General features: G+C 41.9%; 1 long non-coding RNA gene across 7 annotated transcripts in view; it reads left to right on the forward strand.

Moving 5' to 3' along the window:
* The window catches only part of LOC109933606, a 54,538-nt gene that overhangs the window by 8,158 nt on the left and 21,104 nt on the right, over nt 1–25,276 (forward strand). For 4 of the 7 annotated variants that reach the window (XR_007264341.1, XR_007264340.1, XR_007264344.1 and 1 more), the window contains 3 exons: nt 5,847–6,010; nt 7,128–7,298; nt 8,502–10,344. This is a non-coding gene — a long non-coding RNA (uncharacterized LOC109933606). Of the gene's footprint in view, nt 1–4,704; nt 4,765–5,331; nt 5,651–5,846; nt 6,011–7,127; nt 7,299–8,501; nt 10,345–25,276 lie in introns of those variants that run through there. The other 3 variants (XR_007264345.1, XR_007264339.1, XR_007264342.1) reach the window with 3 other exon arrangements.

Consider the following 25,276-nt stretch of genomic DNA (forward strand, 5'->3'; position numbering starts at 1 on the left):
TCACTCTGCAGACAAATGTGGTCAGTATTTACGACACGGTGACATTGGCTCAAACAAATTTAACAATCCTGTACTTATTCCTCGGCCCCTCCAGCGCCAGTACAATTTACCTACATTAAGTCCGGTTACCTGGTGATCCATTTAATTGTACTTAATATCAACACATAGTGAAGGGCAGTGTAGCACTGACATCTATGACCCGAGGTGATCCTAGCTCTTTTGATGTCACGGAAATCGATCTATATTTAAATTAATCCCATAAAAGGAAAATTGAATGTGTGCAGAATTCAAGTCACCATGCAAGTACGTGGAACGCGTATACTTTTGTTTCTTGTGGATTTGATTAATTAACTCTTCTTTTGATTTTTTTAAATGGTTGCATATTTTCCTCTCGATTTAAAGGAAAGGATACCGCGTAGTTCCAGTAAATATAGAATCCTAACTTGTGTTACCCTGGGCGCGCGTAATCACTATTTGAACTGGCTTGCAGCTGAACAAATATTCAGGGCAAGAAGAAAATACACATTTAGGAGTCGATATATTATTATTCTTATTGGAGAGGGGCTCCACATTCAACTGTAGATATTTTACAAAAAGAGCTTAGTATTGCTGCCTGGTCGTTGTTAGATGTTGTCTACATATTGTCATCTAATCACTGCTTTCTCTTTATTTCGTTTATTAAATCTGCTCTAAGTATCCAGGTTGCAATTTTGACCATAATGTATTCTATTTTCTACATTTAGATTTTTTTTGTCAAGTCGATAACTAATTTACTTAGACAACAAAAGCAATCAGAGATTGTCACAGTGAGGGAGGCGGAAGGGAAAATAAACAGTTTCTATGGAAGATGCTGATACGATTAACCTCTACCCTGATTTGAACCAGTAGCTGGGCATAAAGTCTATAGCATTCCCAGTAAAATAAGAACTGAGTTGACAGTTATTGTGTAAATAATAGGAATTGATGCTGTTAATGCTTATATGAAATATCAAATCTGATTTTGACGCACAGATTCGAAGGTAAATCGGCTTATTATTTAAGTATACTACTTTCATCTGAATAACTTAATACAAAAATGTGCAAAAAGAAAAAATAGGGATTAGTCTTGACCTGAAACCTGGTGACTTCAGATTTCAGGGTAATCTGTTAAATACCACTGTCGAACACCGATTGCAAAGGTTTTTGTTTTGGAATATCAATCCTGCAGTGTCGTCATAAAACTAGAACGTGGGAATAAACAGGATTCTCCTACTCTGTTAACACTGACGCTAGGATTGAGGCTTTCCATAATTAGTCGAGACTAGGGACCTTATTAGAACTACCTCTGATATAATAGGATTTAAAGATGTCTGGTGGCCGAGGATGATCAGGATCTGCCTGTATAGTATGAAAACGCTAATAGTGATCATACAAGTAGAGACTAATACTGATTAGACGGTAGCAGTGTTCTGCTATAATGCAAAAGCTGACAGTAGTTGAGACGCAATTTGAGATTGGGGACAGAATGAATGCAGTGTTTCTGCTTAATGCTTTAATCATGCCAAATGTTTGTCAGAAAAGAAAAGGTGCGTTTTGAATAATGTAATGATTATGAAGTCGTCAGGCAGATAGAAAATTGATTTTTAAAGCGTTCTGGGACTTGGTAAAGATCTGGAACGCCTAGCTAGCCTTCAGCTCCGCGTTCAGAACATTTCTTTTAGACTGTCCCAGAGCGCGAATCAAACCCAGTGACCCATATTACAAAAGGACAGAGGCAGAGGACACAAGTGGTCGAGTTTTCCATTTGAAACTCCTTGGAGAATATTTGACAAGAGTTGAAGGGGAAGGAGGATTGTGAGTGATCAAAAAATAAGGAGGTGTGTACATCACTTGGTTCCCCGAGCTCTGAGGGGACGAGTAGAAATGTTTAACACGAACTTGTAGCAAGTTTCGCCAACTTGACTCTTTATTTAATAAAGAAAATGTTAGAATTCCTGACCGATTTCCAATAGTTTAGACGCGATTAATAAAGCATAGAGTATGTTAATACTGTTCTACGCGAATGCTGCTTTCAATTCATTGCAACTATCTTTGATAGGTTGATGCTGAACTCTTAATAAGCACATTGTGCCCGGGTCTGCTTTGTTCCAACTGACCTGACCAAATCCTTTTACTTTCTGCTGTTTCAATTTGAGTTTTAAGCATTCTAATTACAGAGGGGCCGACCATTAAGATTGGTTGATTTAAACTTGTCAAACTGACCTGAAATTTGACAGCCTGCAGTTGGGAAACAAATCTCTCTCTCTCTCCCTGTACATGCGGATAAAAAGCAGGGACTCATATACATAAGCTGGTAATTGTGAATTCGCTGATCGCTGGTCATATAGAAGGGTAGTGGCTGCAAACACTTTAAAAAAAGCTTCATTATTCACTTTCTTGTATTTTGAAAATCAACTAAGCTTTTTGCCTCGCTAGTAACTGCTCCCTGCATTCAGGCTTCAGTGCATCCAGATTGTTGCAGCTGGAGAGGGGGGTTAAACTCAGATATTCACATCGTTCTTGGCCGGGACCGGCCAGTTTTTTAAAATCCGAAACAGTGTTCCCCGCGGTAGTCTGAGGGAGGCTTTACGAGGAATGGGTCGGCTCCCGTTTTCTTGTTCAAGCTTTTGAATTAAAAAGTGAAAGCTAAGTTTCCTCAGGTTGTGACGAGTTCTTTTAAGAGGAGGAAGTTATTGGGGAATAAAAGGTTGGGCAGAGACACTGCAAGACATACACCCTGCTTCTCCGAAGGAGCATTGCCCAAGATTATAGTTCACCCCAAACTCGGCCGTTTCAATCTTTATGCCAGACCTCGGGGATCGAGGGTCAGCATCGATCTGCAAATATATGCTACACGTCTTTCTATAAAACCCGACCCCTCTGAAAACTGTCCGGCTTTAAACATTGTTCCGAGCTGAAGGAAGGAGCGTCGAATGTAATTTTTGTTGCTGCTTTCCCAAAGCACAGTCAAGCTTCAGTGAGCATTGGCTCAGCTCCAAACTCAGCAAAAGCTAGACGGTTGGGGGGGGTGGTGGAGGGCGAAGCATAACTGTTAGAAACAGGCAGCCCAACTCTCACGTCTAACAAAGCGATCTGCGCCAAGAATTTTTTTTTGGAATTTGCATTGGACTAGGAAAGCTTGCACAACGCGTGTAGGTTTCGCGTGAGGCAGTTTTACACGCAATATTTTCAACACACACAAATAACGTTATTTTTTGTTTAAAGAGAAACACTCTTTGTTTCTCGTAGCTGGAAAGTCTGAGCTTTCTTGCATACAGTCTGAGCCAGTTTATACAGCCTGCTGCAGTGATCACCCGAACCGAATGGAGACTGCACACAGTCAGATATCTGGCTGCAATTCTCTGCAGACTGCCGAAGCATAGCAACAACGATCGCAAAACAACACAGCGAGTTACTTACTGGGACGCGAGCGCTGTAAATTCGTGGCACACATAAACAGACAAGAGGAAAGTTTAACAGCAAAACGCAACCGCGATTAGAAAGGAATAAACTGGTGAGGGGTTTTTTTTGGAAAATTCCCCTCGCATGTTTTTGTTTTGACTTTTCTTACGCAAAGCTCCAGATCGGAGCAGTGGGATCTGCGGTAGCAATGGAGCTGGGTGAGGGGACTGCTGTTCTATCTCTCTCCCTCCCTCTCCCCAGGGGGCCTCTGGTGTCACTCCCAGGCGGCTCTGGAGCACCGCTTCACCCCAATCAATGCAGTCACCTTCCCCAACACTTCTTCACCCCCCCCCCCCCCCCCACCACATTCCCCCGGGGGAAGGGTGGCTTCGCAAATCCACTCTGAAAACAACATTCCTTTTTCCTTCAAGCGACGCTTTTTCTTACACACACATACACACACTCCTCTTTCAATCTTCAAACTCTTGCAATTTCATTTCTAGCCCTGTCCAGTTTAATATGAATCCCTCCAAAAAGCAAAAAAAGGTCTATTTCTAATTACTTAAACCTCCAACTAAACTCTGCCTAATATTGTCAGCCCAGCGATTGATATTGCTAAGGAGGTGAATGGCTGATTCTTGGGGGTCAGGATTTCTATCTGACAGGGAATATAGATATATATATCTGTTTTTGAAAAAAATTACTTTTGTAAGTGTGCTTGGTTGGATCTTTTTTTAAAAGAGGGTTCAGGTGGTCCATACGCTCCGTACTTTGTTCAAAGGCGAGCAGACTAGCTCCAATCTAGTTTTTTTTGTCGCCTCTAGTGTGGAATGATCTCTGAACTAAACCGCCTTTGACGAGTGTCCTTGTTTCCATCAAACCGACACTGCAAAACCGAAAAGCAAACAGGAATAGAGACGGCAATCTGTCACAGGCTGGTAACTCAGTGGATCCTCTATTGTCAGCCCCCCACTACAAGGTGAAAAATGACACGAATCGCAAAGAGACGTGTCCCCCTCCCCTCCCTCTCGCAGTGGCTGGAGGCCCTGGTTGCATGGTAATGTAGAATTATGATGATCAACGCCTCTATCAAGGCTGTTTGGAATCATTTGGCGGACGGGTTTGTTGCGAAATCAACATAACTGAATGAATGTGGGTTTATCGGTGGGGGGGGGGAGCAGGGGGAGGTAGGAGGGGGTAGGTCCCGAGTGAAGCGGCCCTTCTTTGTCCTTGGTTTATTAAAGCTGGCTCGTCACCTTCCCCACCAACCCCCCCCCCCCCCCCCACCAACACACACACACACACACACCCGGCGTAACTGAGAGGAACCAGTCGTCAAACCTGGTGAGTGATGCCTCTCTGAATATCTCCCTACATTTTACCCGGCCTTGGGCTCTCCAATCTCCGCGGTTTTTCAGAGTCTGGCCACACACCTACAGCTTGGTAGGGCCTGCCGCTTCAGGCAAGACCGATCCTCACGTTACTTCCCTCCTGATCCACGTTAATCCCCTAGCGTTCAATTGTTTAAACCCCCATCCGCCCCACCCTCGCTTATCCAGGAATAACGCCAACAGCAATGTTCCGCTTCTTCGTTAAATCAGTGCAGGAGGTAAAAAAGATTTAATCTCAGAACACCACGACACCCGGAGTGTTAATCCCCTCTCCCATCCCCCGCCATCTGCACCGGCTGCCTCGCCAGAAACCAGAAGGTTCATTTTTGATTGCACAACATTTATTTCTGAACATTGGGGAGGGGGGGAAGATGGCAGCGCCGAGTCGAATCTGATGGCGAATGGACACTTTTGATCAACCGACGCGAGAATTTGGGGTTGGGTAGGTGGGGGGGGGGGGGGGGGGGGGGGGGGGAAGGTGGGGGGAAGGATTGGAATCATAAAGTGGAGCAGCGTCCGATTGCTTTGGGCGTCCCCGCTTTAAGAGTGGGAGGTGATTGCCTGAGACTCTGGGTGTTTTTGTGTGAATGTTTCTGAGCGCTGTTCAGCCGTCTCCAAACCCTCCCTCACGAAAGCAGGGATCAGGAGGGTCGAGGACATGATTTGAACCGTCATATATTTCCAGCCTTTTTTTTTCACACGAACCGATTCTACGAGTTCAGATTTCCCAGATTCCTACTTAGCAAAAGGCGAGATTTATATATATATATAAATACATCTGGGAAATCTTATTTATCTCAACAAAGATATCGTCGTCTTTTGTTTGTTGGCAGTGAAAGGTAGGGAGGGGGAAGGGCGGAGAGAGAGAAGGAAAATGTGTATGTGGGGGTGGGGGCTGCTGGGGTTTTGCTTCTATTGTCTGCAGCCATCAAACGTGTTCTGGTCAGATTAAATATGACCTCTCCTTTGAATAGGCCGGCTACACAGTACTGTATAAGCAAATTCCTTCAATGTTACTAGCTTGTTGTTTTTCAGCTTGAGCGAGTCGTTGCAATGGAGAATTTGCTGATACGTTTCTCAAGGGCATCGTGGAGATTTATTTTTCAATCTCAACATGAACACACGAGCAAGACAGATCAAGCTAATCTCCTCCCAGCCCCTCTCGCTCCCCGCTCCTTTTCTTATTGGCAAAAAAAAGGGTAAGTGCCGACTTTCTTCATAACTGGAAAGGGAAAAGGAGTTTTTTTTTCATAAAGTAGAGGACGTCGGAGCGAATTAAACAGCTTTAATATGCTTTGAGCAGACAATCTACGCGTTCCTTTATAACCCCCGTCATCAAATCGATCGCCTGTCTGTATTCAAGATACGTACGGGACTAGTTTGATGTTTTATACTGTCTCAGCGCTGAGCCACTTTCTGGTTTAGACACATTGATAGATATCTTTAGATTGCCTTGTATTTTTTTTTTCTCAGTGATATTCCTAGGGAAAGGCTAGCCCAATGCAGCTTGAGAGAATGTAACCAGAATATTTTTCTGTCTCTGAACCCTGAGTTCTCTCTGTCTCTCTCCCTCCCCCCGCGGATTTACTGGAGGGAGAGGTCACCCGCAGCTACATTTATATCTCAAAGCTGATTGACACTGACGTCTGGGGAATTAAGGAATAGAGTTGCAGTTTGGGCGTTTTGTTAATCAACTGGAGGGAACGGCAGACAGATGAGAACAGAAAGGACGCCGAGGCAGAGTTGGCTGTCCTGCGGGAGAGGAAAGGATGGGAAGCAGGGATTCAGGATCTGGCGAAGCACCGTTCCTTCCCCCCCCCACCCGCCAACACACACACACACACACACACAGACGAATGACAGACCCACTCACCAGCAGTGACTGCGAATTCAATGCCGAGTGGAAAGCAAAAACTACATTAGGATCCGCTCTTACACATTTTTCGTCTCGAAATAAAACAGTTCAGAAGAGGAATTTCACAGTTACATAAACGCCCAAAATCAGAGTCAGGTTTCAGTAAATCATTATAACGTTTGTAATAATTGCGGTTCCCAATTTGCATAAATATAACAAGGCTGGTCTATTTGAGTTATGAAATCGCTGACAGTTTCCTTCATATCATTCAGAAAACAGAATCATTTGCAGAATATGCGATTTTGTGGCCAACTGTTTAGGGAGTGATCAGAATGTGACGATATTAAAGCTGTCGTTTCTATCCACTAATAATCACAGAATGTAGCTGTTTCGGTGTGAGCACTTGAAGAGAGGTGACCGCTGTCGCACGGTTAAAAACATCTCTCCTTCACTCACTGTAGGCCACGCACTAACGGTGCTGAAGGCAGCGGCACTTTCGGCATTGGGAATGTGACGACGGCCGAAATAAAATGGTGAATTTTAATTTTCTAACTGGGAGCTGAAGAGGCCGTTTGAGCGCGGGAGTGGTTTTCCTCAGGAGTGCAGTTAATGGGGACTCGTCCCAGCAAAAGGTAGGCGCTATGAGAGAGTATGCAAGGGCAGTGTGTATTGACTGGTGTGTTTGTGTGACAGCACGACATAAATAAATCGAAAGTAAAAATGAAAAGAGCCAAGGGGTTGACCAGCTGAGATCTAGATCTATAACTCTTGGTCGTAAAAATAGTTTCATTCAGGCATGAAACGAGTTTGTAAGTTAGATTGCAATATGACATATAGATTCAAAACCCTTTCGAAATACTTAAAGGAATGACCCTTTACCACCCGACAGAAACGGAAATGAGTGTTAAGCACAGCGTCGGTGCTGGAGATGCCTTGACTGGCTATGGATTTTCCCTGGTTGTCAAACTGGATTTAAAAACGGTCAAACATATTCGGCACTGCAATTACAAAGCAGGAGGGGGCACAGTTCGCTGGGGTGTTGGCCCCTTGATAGGAGGGCAGGAGCGATTGCTATCAAGCCCCGTGTCGACAGCAGTGTTTCAGATGTATGGAGTAATTCAAATAAGCACGGAGTGGGGTTATCCCCGGTGTGGGAAGCACTGACGGTAGCAATAAATTTCCTCAATCGTTGTTTCCCTTTAGAGAAAAACACTTCTACATTGTCCATGTACTGTGATTTCCCCCCTCTCCGCCAACCCCCACAATTACCTTCTCCCCACATGTCCCATTACCTATCGGTCAGTTTGTAAAACATTATCAAACATTGGCTGCAATTAGCAGACTTCCACTTGCCAACTAAAAACCGAAAGAACTGCGGATCCTGTAAATCAGGAACAGAAACAGAAGTTCCTGGAAAAGCTCAGCAGGTCTGGCAGCATCTTGTGAAGAAAAATCAGAGGACGGGTCACCGGACCCGAAACGTTCATTCTGATTTTACTTCACTGATGCTGCCAGACCTGCTCGGCTTTTCCAGCAACTTCTGTTTTTGTTCCAATTACTAACATCCGCCTCCTGAAGTGAAAAATGGACATTAAATCTAGTTTTAAATTAGGCCTGATTGTTATTAATTTGAAGAGTAGCCCCTGCACAAAATGAGCGCTTTTGAAACCATCTATATTTTGCAGGGCTTTATCTATCTCCAAATGTTTTCCTATGTGAAGGCACAGAGTCCGTGCCGGTTCTAAGTTGTAGGAAATGTACGTTTGAGTCGTCCGAAAACTTGAGCACCCATCCCGGTTTATTGCCATGTGGTAATTTATGCTTATCATTTTTAGTGCCTCGTTCTTTCTGTTCCGCTATACTTCCAGCCTTTTCGGATCCACTCCCAAGAATGTCCAAATGGGGACATAGTGTTTCACCAGACACTTAGTGCTAAAATCGGCTGACCCGTCATTTTTCCACTCAGCATTTTGCAACAAGAAGGAAAACGCTGGCTAGCAATGTCGTTTGGGATACCACCAGTTCATTTTTCAGAGCTCCAAACAAAACAAAAATATGGCTTTCACTTGTATAAATTTAAAGAATGTAGAGCCGGGAAATTGCGAGTGTTGCCGGAGTAGAAACTGAGCACTCTGTGACAATGACCAACTAGAATTAAACACACAAATACTTGTCGCTGCGCGATTTCTATTCAAACAGAGAACTTGTGGTTGGCATCGTGGAGCGTCCCGCTATCTCAGACCCAACATGACCGAGCTCACTTTATAGGGCCTGAAAAAATATACATGGATTTCATTGAGATGATGAACAGGAATGTTTATAATCAGATTTTATTGTCATTTTATTGAATGTTCGAATCTATATGTGAATACAGAGGGAAATACAAGCACTGGTAGAAAGACGATATTGTGATGACTAGATTTAAAATCTTCCAGCATTAATGTTTGACACCCAGATATCAAATTTATGTAGCGATAATAGTGGAACTGAAAATGAGGCTCCTCACAAATGTCAAACTGCAGCAACTTAAAATATGGTTTATGTAGGGACTGAACATATATACCTTGATATGTACATTAGTGTAGTAATGCAGAGAGATCCACTGGGATGACGAATATTCCCGGTAAAAGATACAAGTATGATGACAAAACGATCTAAACTTGCAGTTATGAATGTACTGTGTGTGTGTGACAGTGTGAGTTTCAGAGAGCGTGAATGAAGCAGAACGGTAGAAACAGTATTAACATAGCTGGGGGATTTCATCTCCCTGGTGGTTTCTCAGCGTGTGGGGAGGAAGTTCAAGGTAAACCCGGGCCTTTGTTATCACAGACAGTCCTTCAGCTCATACAGTCGACCCAGGAGCTGATGCTGAACTCTTGTGTCCTGTCCAGACTCCGGCGTACAGATCCCGCGCCCTTAATGAATGCAGCCTTGTATAATTAAATAATTGACTGTTCCCCGGAGGAGCTATTCGGCGCATCTGTTCACTGGCTCCACAGGGGATCCTAGACAATATAGGACAGGCAGAAGCTGGAGGAGGAATCCCGGCACAGAGCTGGTTGTTTCATCACAGACTCTTTGGGAAAACGCCACCTGCTTTTTAAATGAACGAGAACAAAAATCAGGAAATACTGAACAAAACACATTTTAACATTTAAAACGATGTAGTATTTCAAAACCATTAATTCATTTGTTTTGCAGATGTCTTTAGTATGATCACAGATCTTTCTACTTACAAGCCCAACACTATCCATTAAAATTATTTACACATTGTAACAATTCTGCTTTTACTAAGGAGCCTAGGTGTCATTTGTACTAGACAGCCCAGGGACCAGTTGGCTGATTCTGAATGAAAACCGGTTTGGCGGGCAGGAGGACAGGACTGAATATTTTGTCTGCAAATATAAAAGAACAGCAAATATGGACCCAAAGTTTTGGTGCGAATTGTGTGTTGATAGTTTGCTTTGGACTGTGGCAAGTGATGGAAGGTTTCAGATTCTTTTTGTTCAGTGAATCCCTCGCAAAATCACAAATGAGGGAATTTGCAATAAATATCTTGACAGCAGCAACTAGGAAGAGAGAGCAGCACGCATCAAGAGTGACTGTGACGGTAGATTAATCTGTATACTTCTGTATTGTCTCGCGTATTTTGTTTAATAAACAGTGAATCAATATTTATTTGTTTCTGTATTTGTGTTTTTTTTTGTTTCCATTTTTGCAATAAACCTCTTTAAACCGGAGCCTGCGTGCGTCCAGTCTGTTACAGAATAGTCAGTCTCCGGCGATGTGAACTCACAACAATGGCAGCTGTATGAACATCTGTAAACTCTCAGTGCCCTATCCGCGTGCATCGTCTCTGTGCCACATTGCAAAAACCAAATCAAGCAAAATCTTCTGTAAAATAAGCAGAATAAAAGGTTATATTTTGGGGAAACAAAAAAACTGCCCTGAATATTAAGACGCCTCCAATCGTTCATCTATTTTATTCGTTGCAACTGTGGTTACTCTGCACCACCAAAATGGTCCCGGGAAACACGGCGAGATTTTAAGCACCAGATGAATGAACGTAGTGCAGGGACTGTCGGCTCCAAAACAGTTTTCAGCCATGTCATGTGTCTCGCTGCGATGTTCAAAGGTAGGTTAGTAACCAAAACCTGAGTGTTTCATACTTTGTATCATTGCTACTGATTGGAGTGTCAGTTCTAAGCAGCTAACTACGCAAAGACAGTGAGTACGCCTCCCAAGTACTTCATTAACTGTAAAGAGCTTTGACACATTGGGTGAAAAGCGAATTGAGTCTTTTTTAAAAAATGTAATAGGAATTATTAAAGATATCTGAAGCATAATGGGCGAATTCGTCTTCTATTGGGGAGTTTAGTCTGAAATGTTTCACTTTCTTACTTTCCCATTCAGTTTGGAAGCAACAAAGACAAATTGCAACAAAATGACAGAAATTGTAGTCACCCTCATAATCACCTAATGCCGGACCCTTGTTTGGTATCAATCCCCGCTTCAAAACGGCTGTTCTAACACAGTCACTTTAAAAGGGAGTTGTTTGCTCTACAGATCGTCACCAGTTAGAAGCTACAAGTTCTCATACACCGTCTCAGATACTTTAAACCCCCAGAGTTTTTTCTTTATATATAATATCCTAATCGTCCGAAAGAATACTTGCAAAATAAAGCCTGTTTTTCAGTCCCGGAGAGTTTTGGCTGTAGAGAATTTGTGCCCTCCCCATCACCACGTAAAAAGACCTCGAAAAAAGTAAAACAAAAACGTGAACTCCTACAAAGGAGAACCCCCCCCCCCCACCAATCCCTCAACTGACACTGGACATGCTGTGGCGCCAGTTTTCTGGGGGTTGTGAAAATCAGCGGGAGTTGGAATCTGAAATGAATGATACCCTAACATGAATAAATCTTTTGAACTAAAAGCAAAACACTGCGGATGCAGGGGATGTGAAATTTAAAACAAAACAGGGATCACTGGAGAAACTCAGCAGGTCTGTGGAGTGAAATTGAGATGTAATCTCTGTTTCTCTCCCCGATGCTGCCATTGAGATGATATGTTAATCTCTGTTTCTCTCCCCGATGCTGCCAGACCTGCTGAGTTTCTCCAGCACTTTCAGTTCGCATTTCCTTGTAACACTCACCTTCGAAAGAACATTTCGTGGGTTTATCCGGGATGTACTGGTCTCTATAAAAACTGCGAATGATAATACAAATTAACTCAGTTAGAGGGATGGTCTCTTGGCGTTCATCTGACCAGTGTAGTGACTAGTCCTGGTCCAAGCAAAACCAGCTGTTTAGTGAAAAGGAAAAAAAAACAATTTCTCTCTCCACAACTATCGGAACTGTTTATGTTTTTTTTAGAAAATGTTTCTATTCTAGATTTCCAGCATCCGCAGTGTTTGCGGTTCTGGAATCGCTGCAGTTTTGCCTTGTTTTTACCGTTTGTTCGCTTAAACGAGGAGGATCTATCTACTTGTTTGCTAAGGTCTACCCGCAGTCCCTGAGTTAAACACAGTCACTAGGCTGAATGTGAATAGGTGGGGAAGAGGTGTATGGAGAGCGGGGCGGGGGTGGGGGAACATTTTTATTGTTGCCATCAGATAAGGGGCGAGGAAGAAAATGCTGCACACTAGTATCTGCAGCAAGGGATTAAAACAAAAACATGCTGACACTGCGCAGATTCAGTGGAAATGTGCCTCGTTAAGATTATTCATCTTAACCTACAGCTCAATTTCAGGGCAAGGAAACTTGTTACCAATGGGTAGAAAGTGGAGCAAAGTCTGTATGTGTGTGTGTGTATCAATACACAGAGCTCCGCTGGAATCGAAGCGGATACACGAACACACAATTCACCGAAAAGTCATTTTAAAGCCAATGAGACGTGGAGACTTCGCTGTTAGCGTCTCCCTCAGTAGCGTCCCCGACTTCTTCGTTAATTTCGGAAAACTGTATACAAAGAAAAACCTTACGGTTATTCATTTTGTTCAACTGCTCCCTGAAATAGAATTTGGATGCACATAAATTTTCGATGCGATTTTGATTATGATTCAGTCACAGAGGACGGATTTGATAAGGTGTTAAATGCCTCCTAGGCGCGACCCCTAGGGCTTTCTCGGCTCTTTCAAGCAAGACCTAAAACATCCAGCGGAGACATCTGTCTGTAAAGGTCTCAAGGTCTCTGGTGACCTTGGTCCAGTAGCACAGGTAGCACAGAGATGAGCGGTCAGTGCCTGCGCGGTTAATGTCGCCGGGTGACTGGGTTATTGCATTGACACTGGGGGTACAATCTCAGCAGCCCGAATGAGCAGTTGGGACATCTATCACCCCTTGTGTATTTTCAACTTCACGCACTATCGCTAGGCAACATGGAGATTATAATGTCCCAACTGCTGTAAGAAATATACGAGCCAGGTAAGCAACTGTAACATAGGCGCAAAACATGATAGATAAAAGTCGAAATAATGGTATACACCGTTGATTGTCAGGGTTGCACATTACCCCAATCATTTGACTTCTACATGTAAGTCTCACTCCACTGCCCAGGTATCGATGTCTTTTTTTTTAACCTGGCCTCCTAGCTCACTCGCCTTGCTGTGACTTGAATGAACGGAACCGACCTTAACACGAGAGGTGACAGGAGTGATGGGAGGAGGGTTGGGGTTAGAGAGAGAACCCGGCAGAACTTCAATAAGAAGCAACTTATTACTGGAGGGGGTGGCCGGGGAAATCTGGGTCCCTGTACTGGCGGCTTTCCTGATACTACTCCGAGATCACCTGAGAAAGTGTACACACAGACTCACGGACACACACACACTCCCAACCACACACAGACACATACCCACCCACCAACACACACACAGGCACAAACACAGAGACTCACAGACACCCATACCATTCACACACACACACACACACACACACAGATCCACGTGTACATAACCCAGCCTCACCTAGAGACTCATAGATACCCATACACACTCACACAGACTCACCCATCCATGCACACATACATACCCAACCACTATACATAGACCCACGCACACAGATTCACAGACACACATATAGACCGACCCACACACAGATTCACCCGCACACACTCAGACTCACATACAGAACTACTCAGGCACTGACCCACCCACTCACGAACTCAACACAGAAATTCACACTCACGCTCAAGCACACATTCACCGACACATACACACATAGACTCAGATACCCACAAGATAGCAGCCGGATCAGAAAAGTCACGAATAGTTAAAAGATAATCGAGTTCTCGACCTCCTCTCAGCCAAAGTGATTGAAGTCCAAGTGAAGTCGCCAGTGTGACACTGTCGATGTGAACACAGCTTAACCCGCGCCACCCTCTGTAACCTCCTTCGGTAATAACCGTCACCACAGTAAGGCTAATGCTAATCACAGAAGCTGCCGCTCTAGCCCAAATGAGTTTTCTAAAGCACATCAAATGCACGTTAAAAGCTTGGCTTGTTTTTTTTTTCACATTCACGTTTCAATAAAAGCTATATTCTGCTCAGAAAGGGGACCAGTGGAAATGATTTAATTGCATTTATGCAAATAAGCGAAGCAGTCAATAAAAGGAGGGGGAGAAAAAGCTCCATTCAGCATTTTTAATGCAAGGGCAGTAATGTATAAACAAAATGGTTGTGTTGAACAGGCTGGGGGAGGTGATTGAAGGGGTCCCCTGAGGGATGTGAATGTCATAGGATCTTGCAATATCACTTACGTGAAATTTAATATGAGCAAATACTTCAGCATCCAAATGGGATTTAGCTTATGAAAGCGGGGTCTGTGTACAATACCAGCTAACCCTGGTATGTGCGTGGTTGGTTTGATTGTAGTTCTGTCTTAGCTAGAAGGAGGTTTTGCACGCACTGAGGGTTATTTGGACCAAATTAACCCATACTGCATAGAAAGTCATTTGCAGTTAACAACAAAAAAATCGCGTTTGTAATCATACTACATCAGCCAAATTGATTTTCTATAAAGTTCTCACACTGATTGTTAGAAAGTTAAATTACAAAACCAAGAGGCAAAGAACAGAACTTAATGCCCAGCCTTCTTTCAAGCTCTGATTTGAAGAAAATCTTATACAGGGTAGTTCTCCCATTTGAATAACTTAATTATCAAACACCTATTAAACAAAGGTGAGGACAACAGAAACTTTGCAAATGCTTCTTTACAGGGAAAGGAAAGCAATAAAGGAAAATGAGATCAGAATCAAATGCAACAAGAAGGCAAAATTAGAGTAATTTTTAATAACATTTTAAAAATAAAAAGCAATAATGCAATCACACCCTCTTCCCTGTCAGTATTTATTTATTGCAGTTCTAAAGCTGTTGGATAATGAAAAAAATGCTGTTTATCTTATGTTGTGGCTATTTATTTCATGCTACAGTGACCATATGTTTAATGGAATTCATTCCTGACTCTAATCATTGTTTCCAAGCAGCCATTATTGCCCTAGATTTTTTAAAAGTCCCTATGTTTTGTCCCTTGGTTTGATTCTGTTGACACCCTGCTCCCACCTGTTCCACATTGCAACAAGCATGAAGCATGTCAAACACTTAAAAAAAGCTTTGGGTGCACAGGAGGTAGAATCCCATGACACTATGCATCATATCTGTAACAGAGTTTCAAGAGTGTGTAGCAGGGCAGTTGAGGCTCATCAAGCAGAGGTTTATGTCAGAGTTGACCCAAAGACTTGTAATTACACAAGTAAATATGATGGGGCAAGATGTCATGACACTCATGCAATGTTACAATGTACAGAGGTCTCTGCTTCATTGTTTTAGTTCCTTGTTTAAGACAAAAGCTGACACAGCGCTAATCCATCTGAGACCACCACCATGTGGAAGTCTTATTCCTGTCAGCATAAGTGAAGACCAAAACTGATAGATCTACGCTCAAACTTTGTAGTCATAATGGATGTCAATAAGAAAATAAGCTTAACTACAGTACAATAAAAAATCAGTTAAGTATGCTTGGCATGCTTTGACCTCATAAACTGTAAGACTGTGTATAATACTGCAAAATGTGACATTAAAAGGTTTGCACTAATACAGTATCTTTCAGAACCTCAGAATTCTTTAATGGCAATTAAATAACTTTGAAGTGTCGTTACCATTGCAATGTAGGAAATGTGGCAACCAGTTCGCACATAGAAAGCTCACACAAACAGCAATTTGACAAATTACACAATTAGCTATTATTGGTAATGTGTGTTGGGGGATAAACACTGGCCAGGACACAAATATTACTCATCTGCTCTTCCTGGAATAGTGCCATTGGATTCTTCTGATTTAATTTTTTAAAAAGTCATTGTCAGAATGTGGGTATCCCTAAGCAATCCGAATAAAGTCTTATTCTTGAGCTACCAGTTTGATCAAACTGACAGCTACTTCAGAGAGTGAAGAGTTATATAATGTGGGTCATATAATGTCTGTTGTCATATTCAGGCCAGGCTGGGTCAGGATAATACTGAAACAGTTTGGTTTTAATGATAATCTATCAAATTTGTGACCATTTCTAATAAGACCAGTTTCTTTTTCTTTCCAGATTCTCTTAAACCCCATTTAAATTCCAAAATATTCCTGGTGGAATTTGAGCTCTGGATTATAAATTGAAACCTGTGGATTACTAGCACAGTGACATAACCATTCCAGTACCATACCACAACCTTCATTGAGTGAGAGGGGCCTTGATTTGACATCTTGTCCAAAAAAGCAGCACTTCTAGTGGAACAACACTCTCCCATTATTGAACAGAAGTGTCAGCCTAAGTTATGTGGTTAAGTCTCTGGAGTGCGGCTTAGATCCATGACCTTCTGACTCAGTGGCAAGAACGCTGCCACTGAGCCAAGGTTGACACCTGATAAGATGCATTATTGTCAAATCAATGAGTAGGAAATAGATTGGGGTTTTCAAATCCTGTGATGTCAAGCCAATTGTCATATAAAAATTGCAGGGTAATATATACAGTAACTGATATCGTTGCATGATTCAGATGATGTCATGAAGTTTCAGAGGAAAACTTGAGCAGTTAGTCAATGTTGGAAAACAAATCTGATTACAGACCTAAAATCAATTGATTATTTATTAAGCAGGAAGGCTATTTTTATACATGTGTAGCATAAAATATACCAGCTTTCTAGCTCTTACTGTTTTCAGTCAGGGTCACTTATTAGTGAGGTTGTATGTGATAAATAATCTCCGGGCATGCTTTGCACAGGTATGACTTTTAGTGTGGTGGATAAAGATAACTGCCTCTCCCTCAATAATTGTGGGAAAAGTGATGAAGTGTCACTTTTTAAACTCCTACTCTTTTTTTTACCAGTCTCAGCTCCTTTATTGATCTTTATTGTCGAAGATACTGTCATTTACTGGATTGAGATCCCATCCTGCACTGCCTGTGTAGTACCAGTATGAACTCAAACTGTGACTTTGTTGGAAGGTTTAACTGTTGGACTTATTAGTGAAGGGTCTCTGGGCTAGAAGGACATAAAGACCTCAGAGTCACAATGAGAAACAAAAGAATTGTGGATGCTGGAGATCAGAAATTGCTGGAAAAGCTCAGCAGGTCCAGCAGCATCTGTGGAGAGAAATCAAAGTTAATGTTTTGGGTCCAGTGACCCTTCTTCAGGACTGAGTCACAGGTTTGTAGATTTCAAACGCAAACATAAAATGAAAGCACGCATGCCAATGTTGATGGGAGTGCAGAATTATCAGATGTGCTGTCTTTCAGATGAGACATCATCCTGAGACTCAATTTGCCCCACCGGGTGGATACGACAACATTTTGTGGCATAGTTTTGACAAGGAGCAGTGGTGCTCTCGCCAACATCTACCCTTCAGTCAGCACGTGAAAACACATTATCTGGCCATTGTCAGATACTGTTTGCTGGACATTGGTGCCCATAAATTGACTGTTACATTTTCTATGTAACAGCAGTAACTACACCTCAATTGTATTTTATTGGCTGTAAAATGCTTTGCTATGTGGTAAACCAGTGAAAGGTGTGGGGTAAATGTAAATCTGCCCACAGGCATCCACCTTATTGGAAATAACTATAAGGAACTCTGGCCTCTCGTCCCCTTTCTAAGCCCCGAGGAAATAAAGGAAATATTTACATATATTGTCCATATTTCAAGACCAACAGCTAATGAAGTACTGCTAAACTGCAGTCCCTGATGTACTGCAGCCACCAATCTGTATAAAGTGAGCTCCCACAAACAACAACGTGATAATGGCTAGATCATTTGTTTTTATGACGTTAATTGAAGGATAAATATTAGACATATACATGGTGCAACCACTTGAGAATGCGAATAGGTCCTGCTTTAAAATTGGCATCTGAAAGGCTGCACCGTTAGCAGTGCAGCACCCCCGCAGTTCGGCAAAGGAGTGTCCGCCTTGTTTTTCCTGTCCACATGGAGTGGGACTTGAACCTTACGCCATAAACAGACTGATAGCTGACATCTCAAAAAACGAGAGAAATGTAAAACGGCCAGGTGTCACGCCATCTTTTTTTTTGCACTATCAGACTGAGTCAGGTTGGGATGCGATAATCCGATGATTTTTGCGGGTTTGGTTCTGTTTAGTCAAGCTAGCAGATGGCAGTCTTGCCGTATGACAGCCACAGAAGGATATTAAAGGTGTTTGTGACATATTTACGGCAGCTTTGCAGAGAAATAATCTACAGTTGATTACAAGGAAATTCCATGCCTGTGTTTTATTACAGGCAGCTTTCATTCTGGTACGTGCACTAATGGGGAAATGGCATTACACTCGTTCGGTTCATTTCTAGTTTCCTGGCCTTCAAAGGAAAACAGTCAGCGGGGACCATGACCAGAACACATTCTTTAAAAATTACCCTCTTTAAAAATTACAGCCTTTGAATTGTCCGCACAATCATAAAATATATTGCTGGTAATCTTCGCATCTCTGTTCCCCAAACCCACAACGTTAGCACTAAATGAAAGAAATTAGATCTGAATCACATTATGCTCGGGAAGGAGTCATGTCCCTATTCTTTACTATTGAAAATTCAATATTTCGTGGTGGAAGCTTTCAGACAGGACCAGGGGGTCCACATTCTCTTAACAAAGCAGTCATTAAAAAAAAACATCCTGTTGATATTTATATACAACGGGATCTCTTCAAGTAAATTGTTTACAGGGAAATTTTGCCAGAAATGTTTCTGCTACTGAAAAGAAAAGGTAATAAACACAGAAATATATGTTAAAAAATGTATGCTGAATGTCACTTGACTTTTTTAATAGACCATTAACAGATTTGTTATAATATTACGTCCAACACTCAAATTCAACAAATATCGCGATGGTAATACAACTAAATACCTCTGAAAGGTTATGAATTCCGAGTATTTTACGTTGTGCATGGGTTTATTTAACATCAAGTTGATCACTATGGTACAGCTCACAGCAGCTACTACAGAGAGATAGACTTATGAATTAGAAAAAGCAATATTTAGATATTCACTTGCATTACCATAGCCTTCAGCGCAATGAGCCAAGGGATGAAAAATAGGATTAGTGTAATCAAATCAACATTGACTGGCATGGATGTGATGGGCTGAATGGTTGTTTTCTGTGTTGTAAGTATCGACGTGTCTGTGGGAATTCAGGGCTGAACATCACTTTGTACTGCTCCCAAGATAACAATGGGAAAAGAAAAACCACACAAACACACACACACACACACACACACACACACACACACACATAAACTAAAGTGGAGAATGGGTGTTAGAAAGGAGAAAGTGGGGGAAATTCAATTCCCATTGTTTGAGAGCACTGGGGAAGCACACACTTCTGTTTAAAGTGTTGAGGGCTGAATTCCCTCAAGATGTGTTGACTCCTAGCCTTGAGTCTGCTTCAGCTTTTTGCTGACTTAGCAGAGGGTTGAAGACTCAGTGGAAGTGAGTCAAAACATCCTGAAGGGATTTTCACGTACAGCACTTAAGGCAGGAATAAGGTGGAAACCAAATTCATAATGTTTATATTTTCATTTTTATCTCTCTCTTTGTTTTCCTCATGGCCTGACACTGTACTATGTGTCTGTCATCAGTCTCGGATGAAGGTACAGCAGGTCATGCTACTCAGGCTCCATTCATTGTTGAACAAAAGACCAGGTAAATAGTGTGGGGTGGGTGAGGGGCAAGTATTCCTTTTATAAATTCCTAAAGTGCAAAGTTGATCCTTTGATTGTTGGAGATTAACACAACTCCTTGTACATATGATGCATGGAATCGAACAATAGGCAGTAACAGAAACAAACCCATGAGTTGCAGAATCATAACGAATTTGACTTGGATAAATTCTTAAGCATATTAAGAAGAGATACGTGAGGTGAATGCCAATGAATGGCACATTTTGAAACTTTTGGTACATGCTGTTGTCAAATACAGGAATTGCATGGTTTCTATAGAGCATTAGGCTCCCCTACACCAATCTCTCTTGAAATTCATCTCCGAAGAGCACTAATGTAACATTTACCGTACCAGGCAATTTGTGGCTTATTAAAATGAGATATAGGCTTCTTGTGGTCAATTTGAGGATATTCTGTACTTGATGTAGATTGCTCAAAGTCACAATGATTAAGGAATTGTAGAATGAATTATATCACTTAAGTAGTTTTATGTAGGTGTACCTGATAGCACTCTTGCACCTAAGCCAATTGCTTTTGTGTTAAAGTTCCACTGCAATGGCTTGAGTGAGTAATTAAGGTTGACGTTTCAATGCAGTGCTGAGGGAGTGGTAGCAGGATGCTGGCTTTCAGATGAGATATTAGCTAAGATCCCATTTGCCATCACAGATATATGTAAAGGATTCCATGGCACATAGTCTAAACTTCACTTGGTGCCTTGACTAATACTTTCCCAACAACCAACGTTATTAAAAGAGATTATCCAGTCATACTGTGCCCGAATTGACTGCCAACTTCCCACATTATAATATTGACTCCACTTCCGCACTATTAAGTGGGCTTTAAAGCATTTTCAAATGTTCTGTGACACCTGATATATGTGTGTGTGTTTCTACCGTTCTTTCTTTACAGTGTGTGAATGAAGTGGCCTTGAAACTATCATTCCATTTAAGCCTGGTGGTTTCCATTTACCCCCAGTTCCAGTAACCTCTGACAATGAAGGGCTATATGCAGGCGCACCTGTGTATGCACACTGATACTGGAACTCTCAGTCTGTGTAGTTCACTTCATCCAGGCATGGAAGTTGCAACCAAGCGACAACTCAAACAGCAGTCTAACATGGATCAATAATTAGATTGACAGGAGTATCAGGTTAGGTCAAAGTTTTATTTTCCTTATATTTCCCCCATCTCAGTTGCCCAGTGCTGGAATGTGGTACAATGGGTAATAATCACTACCAATACCTGGACCAAATCGGTATTATTCTAGGGGCAGGTTGTGACAGCGAATGCTAGCAGTCTGTTTGGGATGATAGAAGTTATCACAGACACGTCTGCCTCTGACTGTCACTCAGTGTCAATGTACCATCACCTTTAGCAGGTGCTACTGAATAATGAGCAGGAATGGGAATCTCAGAAAGTGTCCCCTTTCTGCAACGTGACCCAACGAGATCAAATAGCAGCCCAGAAGCAGGATTGCCCCTGGGCTCTGTAGTCGAATTGGCTCATAGTCAATTATTATGTGAGGTAATTCTGATGGTGCCAGAGCGCCTACAAGGAATTTAGGAAAGTAAAAACATAAGGAGGAGGCCATTCAGTCCCTTGAGCCTATTTTGTCATTCATTTAAATTGTAGCTGGATAATATTTTTACACTACTTACCCACAATGGATTCATATTCTGATCTCCTCTTAACTCAACAAAAGGCTATCAATCTTAGTTTTGAAATTTTCCATTAGCCTCCAGCCTCATCAGTTTTCGGAGCGAGACAGTTCCCGATTTCTGCTACCTTTTTAGTGCTTCTTGACATCTCCTCATGAAAAGACTAGTTCTAATTTTAAGGTTGCAGTCCCTTGTTCTGAACCGCCCTACCAGAGGAAATAGTTCCTCTGTATCAAACCTATCAACCGCTTTAATCATCTTAAATAACTCAAATCGTCCTTTAATCTTTGGTACTCGAAGGGATACAAACGTAGTCATGGCCAATTTAATGGCCAGTGCCTTCATCTCAAAGTAATTGAGGAAAAATGCTCATGGCCTGCTCGTATCATAAAGTTGACATATTATTGATGCATGGCAGCACTCAGATCTTCGTATTCCTTGTTTTTGGAAAGTCCAGTAATCGAGAGGACAGTGCTGATTTCAAATTGCATAAATCTTGGTGTTGCAGAGCCACTTTTACTTCAGATTTACAACAGTGAGGAACTGGTGGGACATCCGCCACATTGAAGTGACTTTTGGATGAGATGTTAAACAAAGAAGACATATGCCTTAATAATGGAACAGAAAATGCTAGATATAATTCAACAGATCTGACAGCATCTGTGGAGACAGAGAGAGAGAGAGAGAGAGAGAGAGAAAGAAAGATGACTGGATTCAATGGAGGTGAAGAGGGTCTCACTCACTGTGAAAGGGGCAGCTAAAATGAGCCCAGTGTCAACGCTTTAATGAAAACTGCTCCAAATTAAGCGGCCCTCAGGTATGATAGGGTTGGGGGGGGGCATAAGCCCCACCCACTGGCAGCTACAAGTAATTTAGTGTTTGACAGCTCTATTGACTGTCAGCAGTGTTTAGTTATTGTATTCCCCACAGGATGTACCCATTTGCATGTCACGGTGTTAAAACACATTGGGATGAGGCCCTTCATGCCACACTTATGGTACTCAATTGATACAAGGGTGTGAAGGCCATCCACAGGACCCTCTTGTAATGCAGTGGTAGGTCCCTACCCCTGGACTGAGAGGCCCATTTTCAAGTTCCATCTGCTCCAGAGGTATGTAGTAACATCTCTGAACAGGTTGAATAGAAAAATAAGGTTAATTATATAAAAAGGCCATCTATAGCCCTTCCTACCACAGCTTTAATCAGCGTGAATGTGGGTACGCAATGGAATCTTCACCTGTTACTTTCCACCCCCACTTCTCCTCCCCTACACCACAACACCTGGAGAGGCCATTAAATTCTGCTATTAACTCTGTTTTTCCTCTGGCAAATCTGCAAGACATGCAGTATTTTCTGTTTTTAGTTTAGCTTTACAGCATGTCCTCTTGTCTGCCTTCTGAAATGAACTTAAAAGGTCCCATGGTATGTTATGTAAAGAAAGCAGTAGAGTTCCCTCCATTGTCCTGGCCATTATTTATCCCTCAACCAATATCACAAAAACAGATTCTGTGGTCATTGTTACATTGCTGTGGGACCTTGCTGGGCAAATATTGTTTGCAGAGTTTTCTCTGGACTTCCTGACCGGAATTCAAAACAATGCTTCCTTGGCTGTGGCTGCAAAGTGCATGTGGAATATCATGAAGTTGTGAAAGTTGCTATATAAATGCAAGCATTGTTTTTCCTTGATCAGCTTTTGTTGGAGTGAAAGCCAGGTTCAAGAACTAAAAGAATTATGTGATAACTTGCTAACTCATCCCATCTTTGAAGGAAATAATTCAACTATGACATGCTGATTTCCATTTTTAAGCCGAAAGGGCAAAATTAGATTTTCTAACTTTGCTTTTGCATCAGGTTACATCTCCTTTGAATGGGTACAACACAGACGGTGGCCTTTCAGCCTGTCATGTCAATCCCAAACCTAATGCCAGGTCTTTGCCTGAGCAACTCGGTCCCATTGCTCTCACACCATTCCCATGGTCCTGCAAGTCTTTTCTCTACATTTGCTCATCCAATTCACTTTTGAAAGCCTCAATTGCATCAGTATCCAACACACCTTCTAGCACTGCATTCCAGATTGTAACCATGTGTTGCATTATTAAATTTTTCCTCATGTCTCCATTTGTTCCTTTGTCACTCAACTGAAGCCAACATTCTTGGTTCTTAACCCTTGCAGCGAAAAGAACAACAGTCTTTCTCTGTCTAGTGTCAAAACTGTCTAGTGCCCTCACAAAATTTTGAATGCCTCTGTCAAATCTTCTCTCCTTTTCTCTGAGAACAGTCCCTCATTCTCTAATCCCCCCATGTAACTGAAGTTTCTCATCTTTGGAACCATTCTTGTTAGTCTTATCTACATACTCTCTAGATCCTACCTAAAGTGGAGTGTCCAGAATTGGAGACAATAATGAATTCTAGTTGAGAGCAACCAAAGTTTTATAATTCCTAATCATAATTTCTAGTATTCTTATATCTCTTCCTAAAACCTCAGATCACTTATGTCCTATTAACCACTTTCTCAATCCCACCTTGCTGCCTCTTCCATCAGTCTGGCTATGTCATTTTGAAATCTATCACTGTCCTTACAGTTCACAATATTTCAATGTTTTGTGTCAACTGCCGTCTTTGAAATTAAATTCTATGCACGCAAGTCTCTCCTCTTAACATAGATCATGAAAAGTCATGGTCCTGGTACCAGCCCTATATACCACTGTATACCTCCTTCCGTTTTGAAAGACAACTGTGCATCACTACTACATTTCCTGTCACCCAGCCAACTTTGTAATCATGGTGCCACTTTCCCTTTTATTTTATGTGGTTCACGTTTGGTAGTAAGTCTATTAAGTGCACATTATTGAACACCATTGGAAGTCCACATTCATCCCATTAACCACATAAACCTCTCTCTTACCTCGTTAAAAGATTCAATCGAGTTAGTCAAGCATGATTTGTCTTCCATTCATGAATTCACATTTGTTCAAATGGTCATTAATATCATAATTTCCAAGAACTTTCCTAATACCAAGGTTAAACTGACTGGCCTGAGGTTTTTGAGTTTTTTTTATTCAGTCCTAGGATGTGGGCATTACTGGCCAGCCAGCATTGATTGACCATTCCTTATTACCCAGAGGACAGTTGGAAGTTAGCCACATTGCTGTGGGTCTGGAGTCACATGTAGGCCAGGTCAGGTAAGGACAGCAGTTTCCTTCCCTAAAGGACATTAGTGAACTAGATGGGTTTTTTCCCTAACAATTGGCAATGGTTTCACAAACATCATTAGACTCTAAAATCCAGATTTTGTATTGAATTCAAATTTCACCATCTCCCATGATGGGAATTGAACCTGGCTTCCCAGGACATTACCTGGGTCTCTAGATTAATAGTCTAGCAATAACAACATTAGGCCATTACCTCCCTGATTTTTACACCATTTACACTACTATTCCTACACCATTTTTTGAACAGGAATGTAATGCTCACAACTCTTCAATCCTGTAAACTACCTAGTATACTCTATGGCTTTTCATTTTTCTGTAATTTCCTCGCAAATATCTTCCTGTACTTCTTTCCCACTAGCTGGTGGCCAAGAGAACATACACGGTATTGTCAGGGAGGCATGACTGTTTTTTCTTTGCACCAACCAAATAGATTCTTTCCTTGATCTCTCAAGGATATCCCCTCTCTCTGGCACTGTAACATTCTTTTTTTTTCAACACTGCTACTCTTTTGTCTTCCTTTCCTTCCCTATCTTTCCTGAACACCT

This window comes from Rhincodon typus, chromosome 21 (genome assembly GCF_021869965.1).
Source record: "Rhincodon typus isolate 14 chromosome 21, sRhiTyp1.1, whole genome shotgun sequence".
NCBI lineage: Eukaryota > Metazoa > Chordata > Chondrichthyes > Orectolobiformes > Rhincodontidae > Rhincodon > Rhincodon typus.